Source organism: Blastomyces dermatitidis (assembly GCF_000003525.1).
Source record: "Blastomyces dermatitidis ER-3 genomic scaffold supercont1.2, whole genome shotgun sequence".
Lineage (NCBI taxonomy): Eukaryota > Fungi > Ascomycota > Eurotiomycetes > Onygenales > Ajellomycetaceae > Blastomyces > Blastomyces dermatitidis.
In genome coordinates, this window is record NW_025544775.1 from 7,731,272 (window position 1) to 7,754,305 (window position 23,034).

Here is a 23,034-nt window from a genome sequence, read left to right on the forward strand (position 1 = left end):
CTATATGATAAAACCAACCTCTCTACTCATGAAGAAGCTAATTATTGAATGAGTATTACAGATGATATCACATGCTACAGATGAATTATTCTTATAATGTCAAAGAGTGAGATCACTGTGCATTTGATGATCTTTATTGACAGAATTGAGGCCACTACTCAACATTAAATTGAGACTTTACACTGAGATGGCAGAGATGAATTTAAACATGATGAATTAAAGACCTACTGTCAGTGAAAAGAGATCACATATGAGATCACTACATCTGATACACCACAGTTCAATGGCTCTGCAGAACATGTCAATTGTATTGTAGATGAAAAGACAAGAAGCTTACTATTCAACAGCAGACTTGCAAGAGAACTTTGAGATGAAGCTATTTAAGTCACAGTCATGATGATCAATACATCTTCAATATCAATGAAGATTTATAAGTGTCAGAGAGAGACCTCATTATCTTCTTTTAAAGCTTGAACAGGTGTTCAACCTTCTGCTCATTGAATATGCAGATGAAGATGTAAGATATATAAGAAGAATCTGAAGAGTATTAATAAGCTCACAGATAGAACTGACAGCAAGCAATGATAATTAGTTGAATATTAAAAACTGTATTAATATCATATCTGAGACTCTGCAACCTAAAAGCTTGAGATTGTAAGAAATGTTGTTTTTGATGAAGAATTGATAACAGAAGAAGCACTGGTGAATACTATTAGAGAAGCAGTCAAACTGTCAGAGGAATTGAATGTTCTTGATATCATGAAGAGATGACAGTACTGCCTTCTAAGAAGACTTGCAAAGGATAAACCTGATGTTTTAAAGATACTTACTGATGATGATATGAACAGCGCACTGGAACTGATATATCTACTAGATAATGAGACAGAACTTGTTGATGATGATATGAATAACTCTGTAAATGCCAAAGATTCTGTACTCAGTGTTCTTAATGATCATTCAACCACACTGACAGAGGTCAAAAGAAGTCATGACTGGGAACATTGACATCAGGCAATGAGAAAGGAAGTGAAAACTTTTGAACAGAAGAAGACATATATTGTTGTTAAAAAGGCCTCAGAAATGAACATTCTTACAGGCAAATGAGTGTATGATCAGAAGTTGAATAACAAGGATGAAATCATTCACTTTAGAGCTCATTGAATGGTTAGAGAATTCCTACAATAACAAGATGTTCATTATAATAAGTCATATGCAGCAGTGATGTCTGGACCTACATCACAGAGCTTATTCACTATATTAACAGCAAAGGGTTGAAAAGTCAGATCAATTGACTATGTATCTGCATTTTTGAATGAGGTATTGCCCCAGAATGAGATGATATTTATGCAACTACTCACAGAGATCAAGCACAGTCATGGTGGATTAGTAGGGCTTGTACATCAGAGCTTATATGAGATGAAACAGGCAGCAAGGACATGGTATTTCCTTGCAACAGAACACTTGATGAATCTAGAATTCAAGATCTCATCTTATAACAGTGAATTTCTTTATCATTCAATTTGTAAGTTATTCTTGACACTACATATCAATGACTGTCGAATCACAGGGTCTGAAGAGAGTGAAATTGAGTGAATTTTAATGAAAATCAGGAAAAGGTTTGAGACAAAAGAAGTTGAACAGGATAAATCTTACCTGAGAATGAAGATCAAATGCCAGAGAAATGACAATCTAGTGGTTACACAGAGCTGTTATATTGAGAAGATTCTTGAAGATTTTGATATGAATAAGATGAATCCTGCAGGGACCTCTATAGTGACAGGCATATAACTGAAATTTTCACCTGATGAGAATGATGAATTGAATGACAATCTTACAGCTACAAGATATTGTCAAGAATTGAGATCATTGCAGTATTTGATCTCAAGCAGCCAGTCAGACCTGGTGTTTGCAGTCAACTATCTCTCATGTTTTAACTTGTGTTCACACAAAGCATGTTGAGCAGCATTGAAGCATGTTCTACATTATGTCAAGAAGACAAAAAACCATGGCATATTGTACAAGAAGAAGATAGAAGATGGCCTGAGTTCTGTGACATACTGCAATTTGAACTAGACAGAGGCGGATTCTTAATACAAATCAACTACAGACTACATTATATTGATTAACAGGTCACTGATCTCATGACAGTCACAGAGACAGACATCTATTGTCAAATCAATCACAGAAGCCAAATATATTGCAGCTAGTAAGACAGCTTGTTAGATAATCTGATTGAATGATATTATTATTATTATTCTTCAATTATAGATGTATGCAGTCAGAGACTATGACATCTACCTGAGAACTTTTAGTTCTCAGGGTTTTTCCTATATCTGTAAAGTTAACTATTATACATTCATCAATTTCAGATATGCAAAATCAGAAAATTCCAGCCCAGAATACAAAAACTGTTTACAAATTGCAGTGTTTTAACATCATCTCATACTTTGAAACCATTTGACAATATCATGACAAAGGAAAAGAGAACACAGTCTTAAAGATAGACACATTAAATAGATAGACAGAAAGAAATTGAAAGGAAAAGATAAAATAAAGAAAGACTGTAACAAAACAAATTATTAAAAGATAGTATATAGCTGTTTTAACAGACTATATCTGGTTGATTTCCTCCTCTTCATATTCAGATAATTCTGAATTTAGCCATTTTCTTGTAGCTGCTTGAGTTTCTGATAGAAAGTCTATTAAGTATTTAATTCCTGTCTCAGTTGAGAATAAGAACCTCATATTTAATTGATTTAGATCATACTTCTCTTTCAATCTGACTCTGAGACTATTGTATAATGCACAGTGTATTACAATATACTCAGAATTCTCATTTGTATTACAGAATGAGCATTCTATTGAGTCAAATCTATCATCAAATCTTTGTATATAAGATTTGAAATAGCCATGTCCTAGTTTCAGCTGTATTATAGATGAGAATATTTTCTTTTTATATTTAATTGAACAAGATTTCCACTTAGACTTTGTTTCAAATCTTGAATAATGTATACTCTTCTTTTGTTTCTGCCAGCTTTCATTCCACTTGTCTAAACAAGATTCTTTTATTTTTCTCTTTATAAAAGACCAGGACACAATTTTTTGAATAGATCTGCTTAATTCTGCACCCTTTTTTACAGCTGAATCAGCCAATTCATTGCCATGAATATTCATATGAGCAGGAGCTCAGTGCAGATGAATAATCAGCTTTGATATTCTTCTCTTTTGAATTTTCAAAACAGAGTTTAAGATCAGTTCAAGATTCATTTGATCATTATGAATCTGACTATTTCTAAGTCTTTTTAAAGCAGCTTGACTATCAGAGAATATTCATGCCTCTTTCAAACAATTTCCTCTTCTATGAGATTTTATTTCAATGAGTTTGAAAGCTTTTACTATTGCAAATAGTTCAGCATCAAAGACTTCACATTCAGAGCCTAGATTTCAGAAATCTGAGATAAAATTGATATTATCTTCAGTATAAGCAATGCCTGCGCCTAATCTATTCAAGTTCTCATTTTTTGAGTGATCTGAATAAATCAGAATAGAGTCTTTTATATTGATTGTAGAAATTCTCTTTGAATGCTGTTCATATTCTTTCTCTTTTGATAGTTCACTTATTTGTAAATCTATAAGAGATTCAAGCTTTTCTCTTCAGAGAGATAACTTCTCATGATCAACTTTTTCAACATTTAAAGAAGAAAATTGATTTTTAATCAGAGAGCATAGTCTGTACAGTTGAGAAGACATTTTCTTTGAAGAATTATTTTCATTTCAATCAAGAAATCTATTCCAATCCAGTTCATTTCCAGAGTTAATTGATGGAAATGAAGAAGAGACTCTTTCTCTGATTATATGATTTAAGCTCATCTTTACAACTCTCAGAGCATAGTTCATACAGGCCTTTTCAAATCTAATAGTAGAAGAAGGAATTGAAGCTTCAAATTTCATTGCTTTAATAGAAGATGATTTGAATGCTCTCAGAATTCTTCTCAAGACTCTGTTTTGCAGACTTTGAAAGAGTTCAGTGAAATTCCCTTGATTATTTCATCAAATTTGAACTTCATAATCAGCTACTGATGTAATACAGGCTATATATAACTGTCTCATAGCCTGGAAGAATAGACCTCTCTCTGTATTTGATAGTCTGATTATGTTGTTCAATAGTCTTTCTGCCTTGACAGTTCTTTATTGAATATGATATTTAAAATTCAACTTGGAGTTTAATCATACTTCTAATCATTTGACATTTACACTGGGTTTAATCTCTCTATTTAGAAGAGTTAGAGATAGTTCTTTCTCACTAAATCTAGAAAAGAAATGAATTAACTCAGTTTTATTCATATCAAATTGAATTTGATTGATATCTGCTCTAACAAAGATTTTCTTTGCAGCTTCTTCAATTACTTTCAAATTCTCTTTGATAGTTTTTGAGCTGTAGACTAGACCAATATCATTCACATAACTCAGAGATCACACTATTCTCATATTTCTATTTTTAAATAGATATGCAGTGTATATTGCAAATAAAATGAGTAAGATTGAAGATCTCTGTGATACTTCTATTTTTATCTCAGTCTTGTCTTATTTCATTCCATCAAAGAAGAGTTGTATACTTCTTTTAGACATAAAACAGTTAACTCATTTTATTAGAGAAATTAGCAGTTTTAATATCTTCAATGTCTGAATTAACTTTGACTTTGAAACATAATCAAATGCTTCTTTTATATCAATAAAAACTGCAGTTGAGACCAGACCCTCATGCTTTGCTATTTGAATATCATGAACAACTGAGAGAACAGTGTCAATTGCAGAACACTGTTTTCTATCTCTCATTTGTTCACTGAATAAAAGAGAATCATCTATAGAGCTTATAAAAGATAGTCAAGTAGCTATTATCTTTTCTAAAACCTTTTCTAGACAGTTCAATAGAGATATTACTCTATATAACTTAGGAATTGAAGTTTTTCTATTAGGTTTTATAAGAATCACTTCAGTGACTTCTCTTCAGCATTCAGAATGATATTCATTTTTCAAGAGATTGAAAAAGAGCTCAAAATATTCATTCTTTAAGTAGGAATATGTATTCTGAATAATCAAGTGATTAATTGAATCAGAACCTGCAGCAGTTTTAACAGAACTTGAGAAGATAGCTGACTCTAATTCATCTTGTGTAAGATCAGGCCATTCTCAGTCATTTTCATCAATGTAGTTGAGAAGTGATATATTCTCTTTCACTGAATCTGAATCTGAATCTGAATCTGAATCTGATGAGTTCTGAAAGAGAATTCTCATGAAAGCTTGACATTTTTTCTCAAAAGAGTTTGCTGTATATGATTCATTCTGAAACTCATATTTCAAGGCTGGAAGTTTTGCTACACTTCTTGTTTTAGTATAGTTAAAAGCTTTAAAAACTTCCTTTTCTTGTGCTTCTTCAAGAAATTTATTCCAGCAGTCTGTTTTAGCTCTTTTAATATCTGAAAAATATTCATTTCTGACAGCTTTGAACTCTTCATCAGATATTATATCATTCTTTCAATCTCTTCTAGCAGTAGCTAATTCTTTTCTTTTAGATGAGATATTCTCATTTCACCAAGGTTTTGAATACTCAGAAGATTTTCTCTTTGAAATATTATCTCTAACACTTGTTAGAATAATAGATGTAATAAGCTTCACTCTATTCTCAAGCATTTCATTTGAGATATCTTGATCAGAATTCCAATATAGCTTATTCTGTCTCTCAGATTTTAACAGTTTTATGCTTTCTTCAACTGCTTTTCAATCAGCTTTTTCAAAGTTATACTGATTAGAGAGAAGAGGATTTTCACTCATTTGTTTTTCACTCAGTTCAATATCAAATTGAATAATCTCATGATCTGATTCTGATGTCTCATTTGAATCAATAAATCAGTTTACAAGTCTTCTTTTCATTAGATTTTGTGACATGAAGATTAGATCTATAATAGACTTCTGTTTCATATCTTTTCTAAAGAATGTTTATTGATCAGACTTATTAATCAAATCTATTGAATGCTCAAAGGTTCATTCAATCAGATTATCAGCTCTCACTGCTCTCTTGCATTCTGAATTCTATCAGAGATGATGTGCATTGAAGTCTCCTGCAATTATAGAGTTTCTTGATGAAGTTATGTTCAGAAATTCTCTATCAATTGTTCAGATATTGTTATATTCCTTCAATGACTTTTTATTATAGATATTTATGAGCTGTATAGTATCAAACTCATTTTCTTTATCTATAATATCACCCACCAGAATATCAGAGTCAGACATGATATCAAATCATAGATTAAATTGATATCTTGATCTCTTTCTTTCATAGATCACTACTCTTGACTTTATCTCAGACTTTTGAGGTAAAAAGCAGTAGTAGCTTGAGTGAGAAATGACATATTTTTGCTCAGCATCAAAATTCGGCTCCTGAAGCAGTATAAAATCAACTTTTTATTCAAATGCAATTTGAAGACAAGAATAAATGCAATTTGAGTTTCTATTCATATTATTTTGAATAAATGTGATTTTTGAAGAGTTTTTAAACTTTTTTTGTTGTTTTTATTGTATATTCATACTAAAAGAGAGTAGAGTAGAATCTAATCACTATCATCAGATAGTAGATTATAACTGTTCTGAAAAGTAGGAATCTCAACTGCTTGCATTATATCTAGTTTATTATCAGAGTTATTTCTTAATTCTCTAATCTTAACAGAAGTTTGAGGATTCACATTCTATTTACATTTCACTGAAGAATTGAAGTTTGAAGACTTAGATAATTGAGAGTTTCTTCTTTTTGAGCTTGCAGTTGTGAGTTTACTGACTTGACTATTCTCTTCAGTTCTAGATTTACTCTGAGCTTCATCCTTTCTGCAGTTCTTTTAAGTTCTTGAAGTAAATATACATTCTTTTGAGCTAGATGCATGTTTCTCTTTGCAATTAGAGCATTTAAGCAGAGTGTGTTGACATATTTCATCTCTTTTTGAGCATGTTTCACATTTATGCTCACTAGTTTTGTGATCTCTGGCACAGAATACACATTTTGAGTCTCTGAAACAGGAGATTGCAAAGTGTTCATATCTTTGACAGTTTGAACACTGTGTTTGAGCTTTGAGATTTATTCTTGAGTCTTTGTATTCATGAACTCTCATTTTCAAACCTGCTACTCTTACTTCAGAGATCTTCAACTGTTTCATTGTCTTTGTATATACTAGAACAGAGGCATTTCTTCTGCTTTGTCTGAACTCAATTGAATTTAGTCATACAGGCTCCTTTCTCAGTTGAATAGAGTTGTATTCTTCTAATTCATTTTTGAGAAGTAGCATTCCTTCTTCACAGTCAAAAATTTCAACTGAAATATCATAAAGAATGAATTTATCTCACTTTTCATCTCTCTCAGATAGAATTGTTGTGTTTAACAAAGATTTCACTGCTGATTTTCAGAGATTCTCATTCTGAATAAGGAATTCAGCACTGAATTCAGGCATTGTAGTCAGAATAATGAAGTTTTCAAAGAAGAATGACTCAATTGAAGCTATAACTGGTTTTTGAACTTCAATATCAGTCATTAACTGAGAAAAGAACTGCTGATTGATTTCATTTCTAATTCTGAAAATGAGGTTTGAGTTTAGCTTATTTCTCTGCAATATGTTCTGATTTAAGACTTTGAGAATAAGTCTTCTATCTCTGGAGATTTGAAGATTTTTCTCTTTTTGTATTTTTTTCTTCACTCTTCTATCACTAGAAGAATGAGCAGTATTCTTCTCAGTTTTCTCAGAATTTTGAGCAGGTTTTGAGATGGCAGATTTAGAGACAGCAGGTTTAGAGGCAGCAGATTCAGCTGCTTGAGCATATGTTTTCTTCTGATTTAAAGAAGAAGAAGAAGAAGAAGTAGAAAAGAAAGAAGAGCAAACTGAAGAGTCAGTGATTGTATTAGGAATTTTCAAAGTTTTTTGAACTGTGTTTGAAATTCCAAGTTTGAACTTGATCACTTTCTGTAGTTGTCTAGCCTGAGCATGAAGAATTAACAGAACTTCTTCAATTGAATGATATGTTATATGACACTGAGTTGATGAATGATGAAAAAGCAAAAATATGCTCGCATCTATGAGTTGACAATAAGAGAGCAATTGATCTAGCAAAGGGGGAATTCTTAACATGAAGATTACATCACATTGAGATTAGATATTATATTCTCTGTAATTTGATTGAAAAAGGAGAAATCATGATGAAACATGTTGATTCTACAGTGAATATAGCTGATGAGCTCACCAAGTCACTGGCAAAGCCTGCATTTGAAGATTTTGTCAAAAGAATTGATTTGAAAGAGATCAGAAAGAAATGATTGAATGATAATAATAATACAGTGAATCAGTGAATTTTGCATGTATTTCTTGATTTTTACAGTTATTACTGTACAGACACCTTTCCTAATAAGGAAATCAGGGTCTGATTGATGTAATTAATTATTATTGCATTTTCAAAAGATTTGAGGATGGGGGAGGCCCCGGGTGACAGCTTATAGGCCACGGTGTAGCAAGGGAGGGTGTTGGTGATTACTACACCTACCCTAGTCACGTGCCACCTCAACCTATTCATTTAGTGTAACTCGCGGAGTTAGATTACAATACAACACAACAACGTTATCCTCCAAGATATAACTTTTCACAAGCTAGCAACCTTTCAATCACACAAGCTTTACACCTTCCACATCTACAGTATCAAAAACACATCACCGCTTCACCACGAACTCGCTCGATTTTTCGAATAAGAACCCGCCGAAAGATTCATTGAAAAGCCCTCGATCATATGAGTATTTTGACCCCATCGCCGACCGCATACCCCGTGTGGTGGTGGAGGTATCCAGCCAAATGTGAACCAGACGGCGTTCAAAACTTCTGTGTGGGAGTATCCCTCATTCTCCCCTACCACACCACAACCCCGGGCCAAATTGCCATACAAATTGTAAGATGAAGAGATCTAGCCATATGCATCAATCTTCTTGATTTTGAAAGATCTCTGATCTGTAGTTGTGGAGATATCTGAGAAGCAATCTCTGCAAATACTCTGTTCATCTTTGATGTTTCAAAACATCAATACCAAGTCTCATCCTTGTACTGCCCTTTCTAATCTGGCCCATCTCTGGCAGAAAAATACAAAAAGATATCTCAGTGATAATATCAAGCATATAATCAATAGCTACTTCTGAAGTGCAATCTCTGTGATCTGTTTTCAGTGTATCTAGACATTAATATCAAGTCTCACTCTCATATCTCCTCTCTCAATCTGACTCATCTCTGACAGAAAAGTACAAAAAGATATCTCAGCAACTGTATTTAATACATAATAAGCAGATACAACAACTAGAAAATCAGTATATCTCAAGATCTGACTAAGCCTTTGATCTCTGTACAGTGAGATATATTAAATATAGTTATAATATCTCAATATTCAGTAGATTCTGCAAGAAATTGAGAATAACAATACTAGATTTCTATTGAATTTGAGAATTAACTCTATATTAATATAATCATTAACAAAGTCTTCTATTTTAAGATATAAATAACCAGTTTCTCTACATCTGACTGATAATATTTATATTATTATATAGAAATAGACTTATATTCTCTATAATATCAAGACTCTGAAGAGAGAAAGTCTTGATAGAGAATATACAGTAGTGTATATCTTAGCAGTTTTTATCTCATTCTTCTGCAGCAGTTAATACAAAAAAAAAATCTTAGAAATAGTTTTTTACTTCTCTTGAAAAAGTAAGGTGTTTTTCTCTGAGTTTTATATAATATTCTAACAAAGAATTAAAAACAGAGCTGTTTTCTGTTATAATTTCATATTCTTTTAAGTAAGAATTACTTAAAAAATTATATTCTGGTCTTTTATAAAGAGCAAAATAAAAGAATCTTGTTTAGATAAGTGAAATGAAACCTGGCAGAAATAAAAGAAGAGTATACATTATTCAAGATTTAAAATAAAACCCAAGTTAAAATCTTGTTTAATTAAATGTAAAAAGAAAATATTCTCATCTATAATACAGCTGAAACTAGAACATGGCTATTTCAAATCTTATATACAAAGATTTGATAATAGATTTGACTCAATAGAATGCTCATTCTGCAGTACAAATGAGAATTCTGAGTATATTATAATACACTGTGCATTATACAATAGTCTCAGAGTCAGATTGAAAGAGAAGTATAATCTAAATCAATTAAATATGAGATTCTTATTCTCAACTAAGACAGGAATTAAATACTTAATAGACTTTCTATCAGAAACTCAAGCAGTTATAAGAAAATGACTAAATTCAGAATTATCTGAATATGAAGAGAAGAAAATCAATTAGATATAGTCTATTAAAATAGCTATATACTATCTTTTAATAATTTATTTTATTACAGTCTCTCTTTACTTTATCTTTTTCTTTCAATTTCTTTTTATCTATCTATTTAATATGTCTATCTTTAGAACTGTGTTCTCTTTTCCTTTATCATGATATTATCAAATGATTTCAAAGTATCAGAAGATGTTAAAATACTGCAATTTATAAACAGTTTTTGTATTCTGAGCTAAAATTTTCTGATTTTGCATATCTGAAATTGATGAATGTATAATAGTTAACTTTACAGATATAGGAAAAACTCTGAGAACTAAAAGTTCTCAGGTAAATGTCATAGTCTCTGACTGTATACATCTATAATTGAAGAATAATAATAATAATATTCTTCTTTCATTATACTCATATGCAAGCGGAGCTTATGATAAGCCCTTGTGTAATGTTAAATACAGGTCAAGTGTTGATTATACAGAAGGAAAAACTGGTGTTGAGATCATGCCAAGATAACAAGAATATAGGAAATACAAAGAAGTGACAATTAAATACATGCAATAATAACTTCTCATCTCAGGAACATAGAGTGATTTTATTGGAGTGATTTGTACACCTCTGTATTTATTAAAAACCTAAGGTGCTTGAGTTCTGAATTTAATGTATGCCCTGCGGGTTTCGAACCCACATGCCTTGGTTTCTCATATCAAGGCACTACCGGGTGGCCGCATTAACCATTCGGCCTCCAGGGCATTAAAAATTTGAACGCTGCCGGAATCAAACCGGCGACCCCGTCAATGCGAATGACATATTATACCACTAAACCAAGCGCTCAAACAGGTGTTAAGATTATATCAAGATAATAAGAACATAGAAAATATCAAGAAGTGATAATTAAATACATGTGATAATAACTTCTCATCTCAGAAATATATAGTAATTTATTAAAGTGATTTATACATTTCTGTATTTATTAGAGATCTAAGATACTTGAGTTTCTCATTTAATATATTCTCTGCGGGTTTCAAACTCATATGTTCTAGTTTTCCATGTTTAGATACTATCAGATAACTGTATTAATCATTCAGTTATCAGAGCTCACTGAATTCATTAACTATTTAATGTGAAGAGAGGAAATTCTTTTGACTATAAAGTAGTTTGAAATGAATAATATTCTTAAAGATAATAATCTTAATAAGAATATTATTATAAATATATAACATTTCTGAAAACAATGGAATTTTTAACTATATAATTATATATAATCTGTAATTACTCTGCAGATTAAGATTTATTTTACTATACTTAAGAAATTCAAGCTATCTGTCTATACTTTATAAACTGTTATAGAGAATAACTTTTCTAAGAGATCTACTATCTGTTAAACCGCTCTATTTAAGAAACTGATCAGTATAACTGCTAAGTCAAAAGACTTAGATTATATCTTTATTGAATTTTGAATTAAAATAAGAACTGACTATATATATCTAGAATATGAGATCTCAGATATTATGTTTTTCAACAGACTACTTATAGAAGTTAACAGAGATTGAATCTCATTTATAAAGAATTAAATGAATTAAATTGACAAAGATAATACTTAACTCTTAGAGAATAATTTTATAAGTCTTTATTACAATATTCTTTTACAGCTTTTTACTATTAATAAGATAAGTACTAATATATCTAAAAACTCTATCAATAATGTGTAAGACAAGAATAATAAAGATAAGAACAAAGACAAAGATAATAATAAGAATAAGAACACTGAAGTTAAATCTGAATATAGAGATAATAATGTGAGAACCTGCTATTATTATTAAAAGATTGATTATATTCAGACTGACTGTTGAAGAAAATACTCTGAGAAACATTCTTCAAATTCAAATTTCAATACTAATAGAAACAAGAATAAATATAAGAATGTGAAGAATACAGATACTACTTCTATTTACAATATTATAAAGTAAGTATTTTACATCAAAGAAAAAATCTATATAAGTAATTAGATAGAGAAAGATATCTGAATTCTAGACTCTGAATTAAACACTCATGTTACATCTCACAGAGATCTTGTCATAGCAAAGTTCCAGAAGGTGAAAGTAATGTTAAAAATGACAGATAAAACAGTAGTTCTCACTATAGCTAAAGAAGATACTGTAAGAGGCCTACACTAAATAGATTGATATTAAGATATAGATCTTATATAACAAAAGTGAAAAAAATTAGAGAAGAAAAAAGAGAAAGCACAGGAATCAGCAATCAGAGTAAATATTTATATATATACAATATAAAGCTTTGAAGTAAGAGAATAGAAACTTCATAAGTTTCCTAGCTTAGAATCAGAGCTTTCAGATCAAAAATTGATCAGTGACTGAGAATCAAAGCTTTCAGTAGAAATCTATGAAGTTTAATGAAATAGTCTATATAATTGATCAGATGCAGTCTGTTACATTAGCTCTCTCTTTCTGAAAGTAAGTACAGTTCTCATTAGTCAAGAGCTACTGTATTAAATAGCATGGAGTTTGAGATTCAAATCAGATAATTGTAATTAACTTATTTCATAAGATATTATCAGCTATAGCTGTGTGATCTTTCATCAGAAATATCTTTAATCTCTTATTTAAGTTTATTATCTTCTTCTATGATCTCTGACAGTTATCAGTTAGAAGTCAGTTGAGAAGAAAATAAGTCAGTGATAGTATAGCAGAGTAAGCTTATATGAAACATATTATAAATCTCTGATACAGTATCAAGATAGTAGTTGTGACTGCTTAGAACTTCTATTACTATGTATCTCACATGATAATAATTCAATGTATAAGATAAGTATGTGATCTGTATATTTTTAAGATTCAATTATACAATATCTTCTATCTTATATTACTTAGTAAGATCTCACTGAACATTGACTTAATTCTCTTAATCTTGTTTAGCACTTATTATGAAGGTTTCTGCTCAGTCATGAGCATCTCAGAGCTTTGTTACTATGTTATCAGTGATCTCAATTGAACTGCAAAGGTTCAGTTTGAACTGTGTGATTTCTAGAAGATTCAACATCTTCATGTGATAATCATATGTAAGAAAGAACAGGCTTACATCTGTTGAAACAGTATCTCAGTCATTGATGACAATCTCTGCATGTAGAAGAAGATTATAAGTGACTGAAATGTAATATCTTTTACTGCTGTTCTGTATACTCTTCAGCTTGATAAGACAGTCATTCAGTATTTAAAGTTATATACAGAAGTCTTTATAAGTCAGATCTTCATCTACATTTATAAGAGTTTATAAGAGTTTAAAAGTTAGTTTCTTCTTAAGCATACTAATCTTCATTCAATTCTCTTAAGATTGATTATCTGCTTCTAGAACCTTAGTGTTAAAATGAGAAATAAATATTATAAGAGAAGTATTTCTCTGTCAGACACTCTGTAATCAATCTAATGTCTTCTGTTATATAGCAGTGTCTCTGAACAGAACATTGAGATGTCTAATAATATTATCAGATGTATATAACACTGATTCACATGTCTTTATTTATAAATGAAACTTCTGTTTCATATAATCTTTCAATTGATCATTGAGATATTAATCTTGATTAGTTAATAAACTAATGACATCTTCATCTACACTTAGTTTCATGAGCATGTTCAATCATCATAACAGGTAGAGAGTGAGATTAGAAGTATTAAAATGTTCAGAAGTATCTAGATATTTCTTCAGTGTTTATACTATCTCTGATTTAATTGATGTTGAAATTGTCTGTGCTGATATTTCTTGTTGAAATAATTATTGAATTTCTTTATATTGATATAATTAAGTCACATGTATATCAGCTATCTGTTGTTATTATAATCTTAACATTGCTCAGAGTCACTGTGATAGTATGTCTATACTTGTATTTAAGAGTTCTCTCATGTTATCAGTAGACATGTCTATATTATTTATTGAATATGTGATATCTGTGTACGAGAGTTCATCAAAATCAGAAGAAGTATAATTGTATAAATATCTCATACATCTAAGATGTCAGAACTCTCAGATATTTTACTGATATTCTCTTTATAAGATCTTGTTACAGAGTCAGAATAACTGATAAGTAAGCTTTTATCTAAAAACTCAGTGTTCACTTAACTGATTATTGATTTCTCTATTTCTTATATATTGTTACATGTTCAGGTATCTTTTCAATGAATAATAATTTCTACTGAGAAGATAATAAATATTTTCTAAGTATAAGAGGCCTATACTGAATAGATCAGTATAATATATAGATTTTATATAATAAAAGTGAAATGTGATTCAGAAGAATGTACGACTATCAGATAATAACGCGGCCGCTTCCGAACTTGCGTACAAATGTAAAGGGGCCATAGCGGCCACTAATTAATTTAGCATATAATATATAAGAAGCCGGTGTACATCTGTAATTATATACTAACTTCAGCAACCTTTGAATCACATCTGATAGCATGTCTAAAAACTGATAAGAAGTGCAGACTTCTTCAGAATGTGATAATTCTGTCTATAAAGTAATTTATAGTTATTATATCAGTGTGATTCTAGAACATCTTAAAAGATAGTATATAAAGAGAAGTGAGTAGAAGAGTATATGATTGATACTGCTTCACTTACTAAGAGAAAACTTCATGCTCAGATGAATGTCATGTATGTAAATAAATGAGATATAAGAAAAGAGATGAGAGCAGTGAATCAGATTCAAAGAAGTCTGCTCTCTATCTAAAAGAAGAATAAAAAGAGAGAGATGATTAACTATGCCATGCTTACTCACTCTCTGTAGTGAGTGCGCCACAGTGTACGAAAAACCACACTGTAAAGAAAATATTTTGAATATAGTAATCTTTAAAAATTAATTAATAATCATCATCACATCTATCTATAACATAAAGATTATCTATATACTCATTAGAAGGTGTAGAATCCACTGTAAGTTGAGATTCTATAGAATTATCTTATTGTGATTGAGTGACTGTAGATTTTGTAGATTTGATTCCAATCAATTGAAGAGTCTTATTAAACATCTTTTTCATCTCATCTGCTCTATGAGTCACAATCTTGTGATTGACATTCTTAATAGTGAGAACTTCACCTACTTGTACCTGTCTGTGAGAGGATTTGACAACCTGATGTCTATTTGCTCAATAATGATCTGCAAGTTCACTCTCACAGTACATGTTCAATTCTGCCTGAATCATGCTACTCTTGAAGATCTTGTTCAACTGTCTTATCAAATCAGGTGTAAGGGTATTCTTCACATCTTCTAAGGTCTTGACTGCTGTATCAATTTAATGACATAGTTTTGCAACTGTCTCTGAGAAGATTAATTGTGAGAAGACAGTTGACAGTTGATCTGCAGGTGGTGGGATAAAGTGATTACATACATCATCATCATTATTGTATATGTTGAGATCCGGGGCATCATCAATGATAAGAGGTCTCAATCAATTGAGAATTATATTGTGATTAACTGGATACATTTCATGGTTGGCAAAGCCAGCTCTCAGAGTGTCAGATTTGAATGCTTGCAGTCAGATACTCTTCAGATTAGCAAGGAATTGTCTGTCATCATACTACTCATATCTGTAGCAGACAGCCTCATTAACTGCCTTTGTATAATAATGCTTATACTGCTGAAAAGATACATCATCAAGAGATTGTAGAATATGACTTGTATGAGATGAGAATATGAACAGAATAATCTTATGAAGGTCACAGTATTGAATGAATTCTTCTATGAGATGAGAATCATGATTATTCATTAATAGCAGTCAATGACTGCTCATTTGACACTTTTTTGTTATCTTATTGAACCGCTTGATTCATTCAAATTCAATCTCATCATTTGTAAAGCCAGACTCAGATGCAGTGATGATGTAGTTGTCAGATAACTTGAAGTATGTATATCAATTCTCTAGATGAACCTTCAATTTCATTATAATCAATGAATTCAATACTGTGTCATCTGCACTGACACCCTTCATCACTGTTATTAACCCGCGGGAGTATGATAACTGTATGATGAAATTCATGTCTTTAAAGGTGATTATAACTCACTGTCCGTGTCCTTCTTCTTCTTGAAATTCAATCTCATCAAAGTTGTAGATATCACAGTGAAAGAATTGATATTGATTGAAGACAGCTTCATATTGATCAAATCAGTTGATAATGAAGCTTATATTCTCACAAGACACTTGTTTTGAATTCATGGGTTTTTGCTTGACTTATTTGTAATCTGACAGGCATTTGATGAATCAATATATTCATATCTTACTTACTGTGAGAGGTGCAGTCTCTGAATCTGTATGATACTGTCTCAACATGCAGTTCACAACAGCTTCAATATGCTCAATGATGAGTGGGTAAAAATTAATGTTCAATTGATGAATTCATATCTTAATTGCCTCTTTCTGGCTGTCATTCAATGCTCAATTCAGTGGAACTCTCATAGTTCTTGATTTCTTCTCATTGATCCTTCCATACAAGGTGGCATATGAGACTTTGAATTCTCGCGACAGAGATGTGATTTTTAATTTTGAATTACTTTTATACATGTCAACAGCTCTTTGCAACTGCTTCTCAGTGTAATTAGAATATTTAGACATGATTATAATTAATAATGATTATTTAAAGATGAAGAATGAAGATATTGAAAATATTTTCTTTATAATGTGATTTTCTGTACACTGTGGCGCACTCACTACAGAGAGTGAGTAAGCATGGCACGGTTATCATCAGAGTCATATAATAATAACAGAAATTATATAATAATATAGTAATATAATAATAGACATTATATAATTAATAAAAAACCACTGAAATGAATATCTCTTCTAGCTAATATAAATAATGCTCTTCTCTGCTATCTGAACTGAAAGATATACAGAATCTCTCAGAGAGTTTACTCAAAACAGTAAGAAAAGCAGCTGAAATCACTGAATCAGAATCAACACTCTGTATATATACAAGAATTCTAAACAAGATCAAGGCCTTGTATACACAGTGACAGGCTGAGACAGAAGTCAAATAACAATTAACACTCACAGTGAATCAAGTATTCACTATGAAGAGCTTCAATACTTTTCAATCAATAACACAAGTCAACCGCCTCATCACGAACTCGCTCGATTTTTCGAATAAGAACCCACCGATAGATCCATCAAAAAGCCCTCGATCATACAAGCATTCTGACCCCATCGCTGACCGCATACCCTGTGTGGTGATGGAGTTATCCAGCCAAATGTGAACTGGACGTTGTTCAAAGCTCCTGTGTGGGATTATCCCCCATTCTCCTCTACCACACCACAACCCCGGGCCAGAGTGCCATACAAATTGTAAGATGAAGTGACCTAGCCATATGAATCAATCTTCTCAATTTTGGAAGATTCTCAACCTGTAGTTGTGAAGATATCTGAGAAGTGATCTCCACAAAAACCCTGTTCATCTTTGATGTTTCAAAACATCAACATCAAGTCTCACCCTCATATCACTCTTCTCAATCTGGCTCATCCTCAGCAGAAAAATATAAAAAGATATCTCAGTGATAATATCAAGCATATAATCAACAGACTCTTCTGAAGTGCAATTTTCACAGTTCATCATCAGTGTATCTAGACTTTAACATCAAGTCTCACCCCTGTACTATCTCTCTCAATCTGGCTCATTTCTAGCAGAATGATACAAAAAGATACCTCAGCAACAGCATTCAATACATAATCAGTGAATAACAAGTCAACAGCACATCAACAGCTATAAAATCAGTATATCTCAAGATCTGATTGAGCCTTTGATTCCTGCACAGTGAGATATATTAAATCTAGTTTTAATATCTTAATATTCAATAGATTCTGCAAGAAATTAAGAACAGCAACACTAGATTTCTATTGAATTTGAGAATTAACTCTATATTGATATAATCATTGATAAAGTCTTCTATTTTAAGATATAAATAACCAGTTTCTCTACATTCTGCTGATAATATTTATATTATTATATAGAAACAGACTTATATTCTCTATAATATCAAGACTCTGAAGAGAAAAAGTCTTGATAGAGAGTATATAGTAGTGCATATCTTAGCAGTTTCTATCTCATTCTTCTGCAGCAGTTAATGTAAAAAAAAGATCTTAGAAATAGTTTTTTACTTCTCTTTCAAAAGTAAGGTGTTTTTCTCTGGATTTTATACAATATTCTTATAAAGAATTAAAAACAGAGTTATTTTCTATCATAATTTCATATTCTTTTAAGTAAGAATTACTTTTTCAGTGACTGAAGAGCTTTTATTAATACTTAATTCTTTTTTACACTCTTTTTTAACTGATTTGAGTTGCACACTTGTTGTGTGAGAAGAATTGAATGATTTAGAATAAAATTAAATAGTTTTAATTAATTTCTCTATAAAAAATTGATTTATTTTTTATCAGTTTTTCTCTCAAAAACTATCATATTATCTGATTTATTATCAATTGATATCATACTTTTTCTCACTATATCTCAAGAAAGAGATTGTGAAGATTTTATTGATTTATCTTAAAAATTAATTTTAGTTTATTAGATTCTCTTCAAAAATCTAATCTAGTTACTGAACTAGTGTGAAAAAAATCAGATGTTTTATATATAGAAGTCTTTTATTCTTCTTTTGAAACAGTCTGACCAACTTTTCAATTGAAAACAGACTTAGAAATATCTTAATTGAAACAGTCTGATTAACTTTTCATTGAGTGAAAACAATGAGTTCAAAAATACACTCAGTTGATGTAGAAAAAGATGCTTTTTCAAATGCTATTTCTGAGATTGAAATTCTGAAGAGAAGAAAGAAAGAAGAAATAGAGAAATAACAAGTTCTTGAAATACAGAAACTTGAAAAAGTAAGCAAGATTCTTGAAAAGCAGTGTCTGAGTAAGATGAATAAAGAAGTTCTGTTAATTCTTCATGCTCAGACTAGACAACTACAGAAGATGATCAAGTTCAAACTTGAAATCTTAAACACAGTTTAAAAAATCTTGAAAATTTCTAGTACAATTACTGACTCTTCATCTTACTCTTCTTCTTTCTTTCTTTCTACTTCTTCTTCTTCTTTGAATCAGAAGAAAACATATACTTAAGCAGCTGAATCTGCTATCTCTAAATCTGCTGTCTCAAAACCTGCTCAAAATCCTGAGAAAACAGAGAAGAATACTGCTCATGTCTCTATTCATAGAAAAGTGAAAAAAAAAATGTAAAAAGAGAAAAACTTTCAAATCTTCAGAAATAGAAGACTTATTCTTAAAGTCTCAAATCAGAATATTCTGCAAAGAAATAAGCTAAACTCAAATCTCATTTTCAGAATTAGAAATGAAATTAATCAGCAGTTCTTTTCTCAGTTAATGACTGATATTGAAGTTTAAAAATCAGTTATAGCTTCAATTGAGTTATCATTCTTTGAAAACTTCATTATTCTGACTACAATGCCTGAATTCAGTACTGAATTCCTTATTCAGAATGAGAATCTCTGAAAGTCAGCAGTAGAATCTTTACTAAACACAATAATTCTATCTGAAAGAAATAAAAAGTGAGACAAATTCATTCTTCATAATATTTCAGTTGAAATTCTTGACTGTGAAGAAGAAATACTACTTCTTAAAAATGAATTGAAAGAATACAACTTCATTCAACTGAGAAAGAAGCCTGTATGACTAAATTCAATTAAGTTCAGATAAAGCAGAAGAAATGTCTCTGTTCTAGTATATATAAAAACACTTGAATAGTCAAAGATCTCTGAAGTAAGAGTAGCAGATTTGAAAATGAGAGTTCATGAATACAAAGACTCAAGAATGAATCTCAAAGCTCAAACACAGTGTTCAAACTGTCAAAGATATGAATACTTTACAATCTCATATTTTAGAGACTCAAAATGTGCATTCTGTGTCAGAGATTATAAAACTAGTGAGCATAAATGTGAAACATGCTCAAAAAGAGATGAAATTTATCAATATACTCTGCTTAAGTGCTCTAATTGCAAAGAAAAACATGCATCTAGCTCAAAAGAATGTATATTTACTTCTAGAACTCAAAAGAACTGAAGAAAAGATAAAGCTCAAAGTCAATCTAGAACTGAAGAGAAGAGTTAAGTCAGTAAACTTATAACTGCAAGCTTAAAAAGAAGAAACTCTTAATTATCTAAGTCTTCAAACTTCAATTCTTCAGTGAAATGTAAACAGAATTTGAATTCTTAAACTTCTATTAAGATTAGAGAATTGAGAAATGACTCTGATAATAAGCTAGATATAATGTAAGCAGTTGAGATTTCTACTTTTCAGAATAGTTATAATCTACTATCTGATAATAGTGATTAGATTCTACTCTACTCTCTTTTAATATGAATATACAACAAAAATAACAAAAAAAGTTTAAAAACTCTTCAAAAATCACATTTATTTAAAATAATGTAGATAGAAACTTAAATTGTATTTATTCTTATCTTCAAATTATATTTGAATAAAAAGTTGATTTTATACTGCTTCAGAAGCTGAATTTTGATGCTGAGTAAAAATATGTCATTTCTCATTCAAGCTACTACTGCTTTTTATCTCAAAAGTCTGAGATAAAGTCAAGAGTAGTAATCTATGAAAGAAAGAGATCAAGATATCAATCTAATCTAAGATTTGATATCATGTCTGACCCTGATATTCTGGTGAGTGATATTATAGATAAAGAAAATAAGTTTAATACTATACAGCTTATAAATATCTATAATGAAAAGTCATTGAAGAAATATAACAATATCTGAACAATTGATAGAGGATTTCTGAACATAACTTTATCAAGAAACTCTATAATTACAGAAGACTTCAATACACATCATCTCTGATGAAATTCAGAATGCAAGAGAGTAGTGAGAGCTGATAATCTGATTAAATGAATCTTTGAGTATTCAATAGATTTGATTAATAAGTCTGATTAATAAATATTCTTTAGAAAAGATATGAAACAGAAGTCTATTATAGATCTAATCTTCATATTATAAAATCTAATGAAAAGAAGACTTGTAAAGTAATTTATTAATTCAAATGAGACATCAGAATCAGATCATAAGATTATTCAATTTAATATTGAACTGAGTGAAAAACAAATGATTGAAAATCTGCTTCTCTCTAATCAGTATAACTTTGAAAAAGCTGATTGAAAAGCAGTTGAAGAAAGTATAAAACTGTTAAAATCTGAAAGACAGAATAAGCTATATTGAAATTCTGGTCAAGATATCTCAAATGAAATGCTTGAGAATAGAGTGTAGCTTATTACATCTATTATTCTAACAAGTGTTAGAGATAATATTTTAAAAAGAAAATCTTCTGAGTATTCAAAATCTTAATAGAATGAGAATATCTCATCTAAAAGAAAAGAATTAGCTACTGCTAGAAGAGATTAAAGAAATGATATAATATCTGATGAAGAGTTCAAAGCTGTCAGAAATGAATATTTTTCAGATATTAAAAGAGCTAAAATAGACTGCTGAAATAAATTTCTTGAAGAAGTATAAGAGAAGAAAGTTTTTAAAGCTTTTAACTATACTAAAATAAGAAGTCTAGCAAAACTTCCAGCTCTAGAATATGAGTTTCAGAATAAATCATATACAGTAAACTCTTTTAAGAAAAAATATCAAGCTTTCATGAGAATTCTCTTTCAGAACTCACCAGATTCAGATTCAGATTCAGAGAAAGAGAATATATTACTTCTCAACTATATTAATGAAAATGGCTGGAAATGGCCTGATCTTATACAAGATGAATTAGAGTCAGCTATCTTCTCAAGTTCTGTTAAAACTGCTGCAGATTCTGATTCAATTAATCACTTAATTATTCAAAATACATATTTCTACTTAAAGAATGAATATTTTAAGCTCTTTTTCAATCTCTTAAAAAATGAATATTATTCTGAATGCTGAAGAGAAGTCACTGAAGTGATTCTTATAAAACCTAATAGAAAAACTTCAATTTCTAAGTCATATAGAGTCATATCTCTATTGAACTGCCTAGAAAAGGTTTTAGAAAAAATAATAGCTACTCAACTATCTTTTACAAGCTCTATAGATGATTCTCTTTTATTCAGTGAATAAATGAGAGATAGAAAACAGTGTTCTGCAATTGACACTGTTCTCTCAGTTATTTATAATATTCAAATAGCAAAGCATGAGAGTCTGATCTCAACTGCAGTTTTTATTGATATAAAAGAAGTATTTGATTATGTTTCAAAGTCAAAGTTAATTCAGACATTGAAGATATTAAAACTGTCACTTTCTCTAATAAAATGAATTAACTGTTTTATATCTAAAAGGATTATACAACTCTTCTTTGATGAAATGAAATAAGACAAGACTGAGATAAAAATAGAAGTATCACAGAGATCTTCAATCTCACTCATTTTATTTACAATATACACTGCATATCTATTCAAAAATAGAAATATGAGAATAGTGTGATCTCTGAGTTATGTGAATGATATTGATCTAGTCTACAGCTTAAAAACTATCAAAGAGAATTTGAAAGTAATTGAAGAAGCTGTAAAGAAAATCTTTATTAGAGCAGATATCAATCAAATTCAATTTAATATGAATAAAACTGAGTTAATTCATTTCTTTTCTAGATTCAACAAGCATCAAATGCTCGCTTACGCTCGCTTTTCTGCTT

At 30.3% G+C, this 23,034-nt stretch overlaps 1 non-coding gene across 1 annotated transcript; it reads right to left on the reverse strand.

Moving 5' to 3' along the window:
• Positions 1–11,113: 11,113 nt before the first annotated feature.
• On the reverse strand, positions 11,114–11,185 carry BDCG_16565. Its single transcript has one exon. It is a non-coding gene; the product is annotated as a tRNA-Ala (tRNA).
• Positions 11,186–23,034: the final 11,849 nt, after the last annotated feature.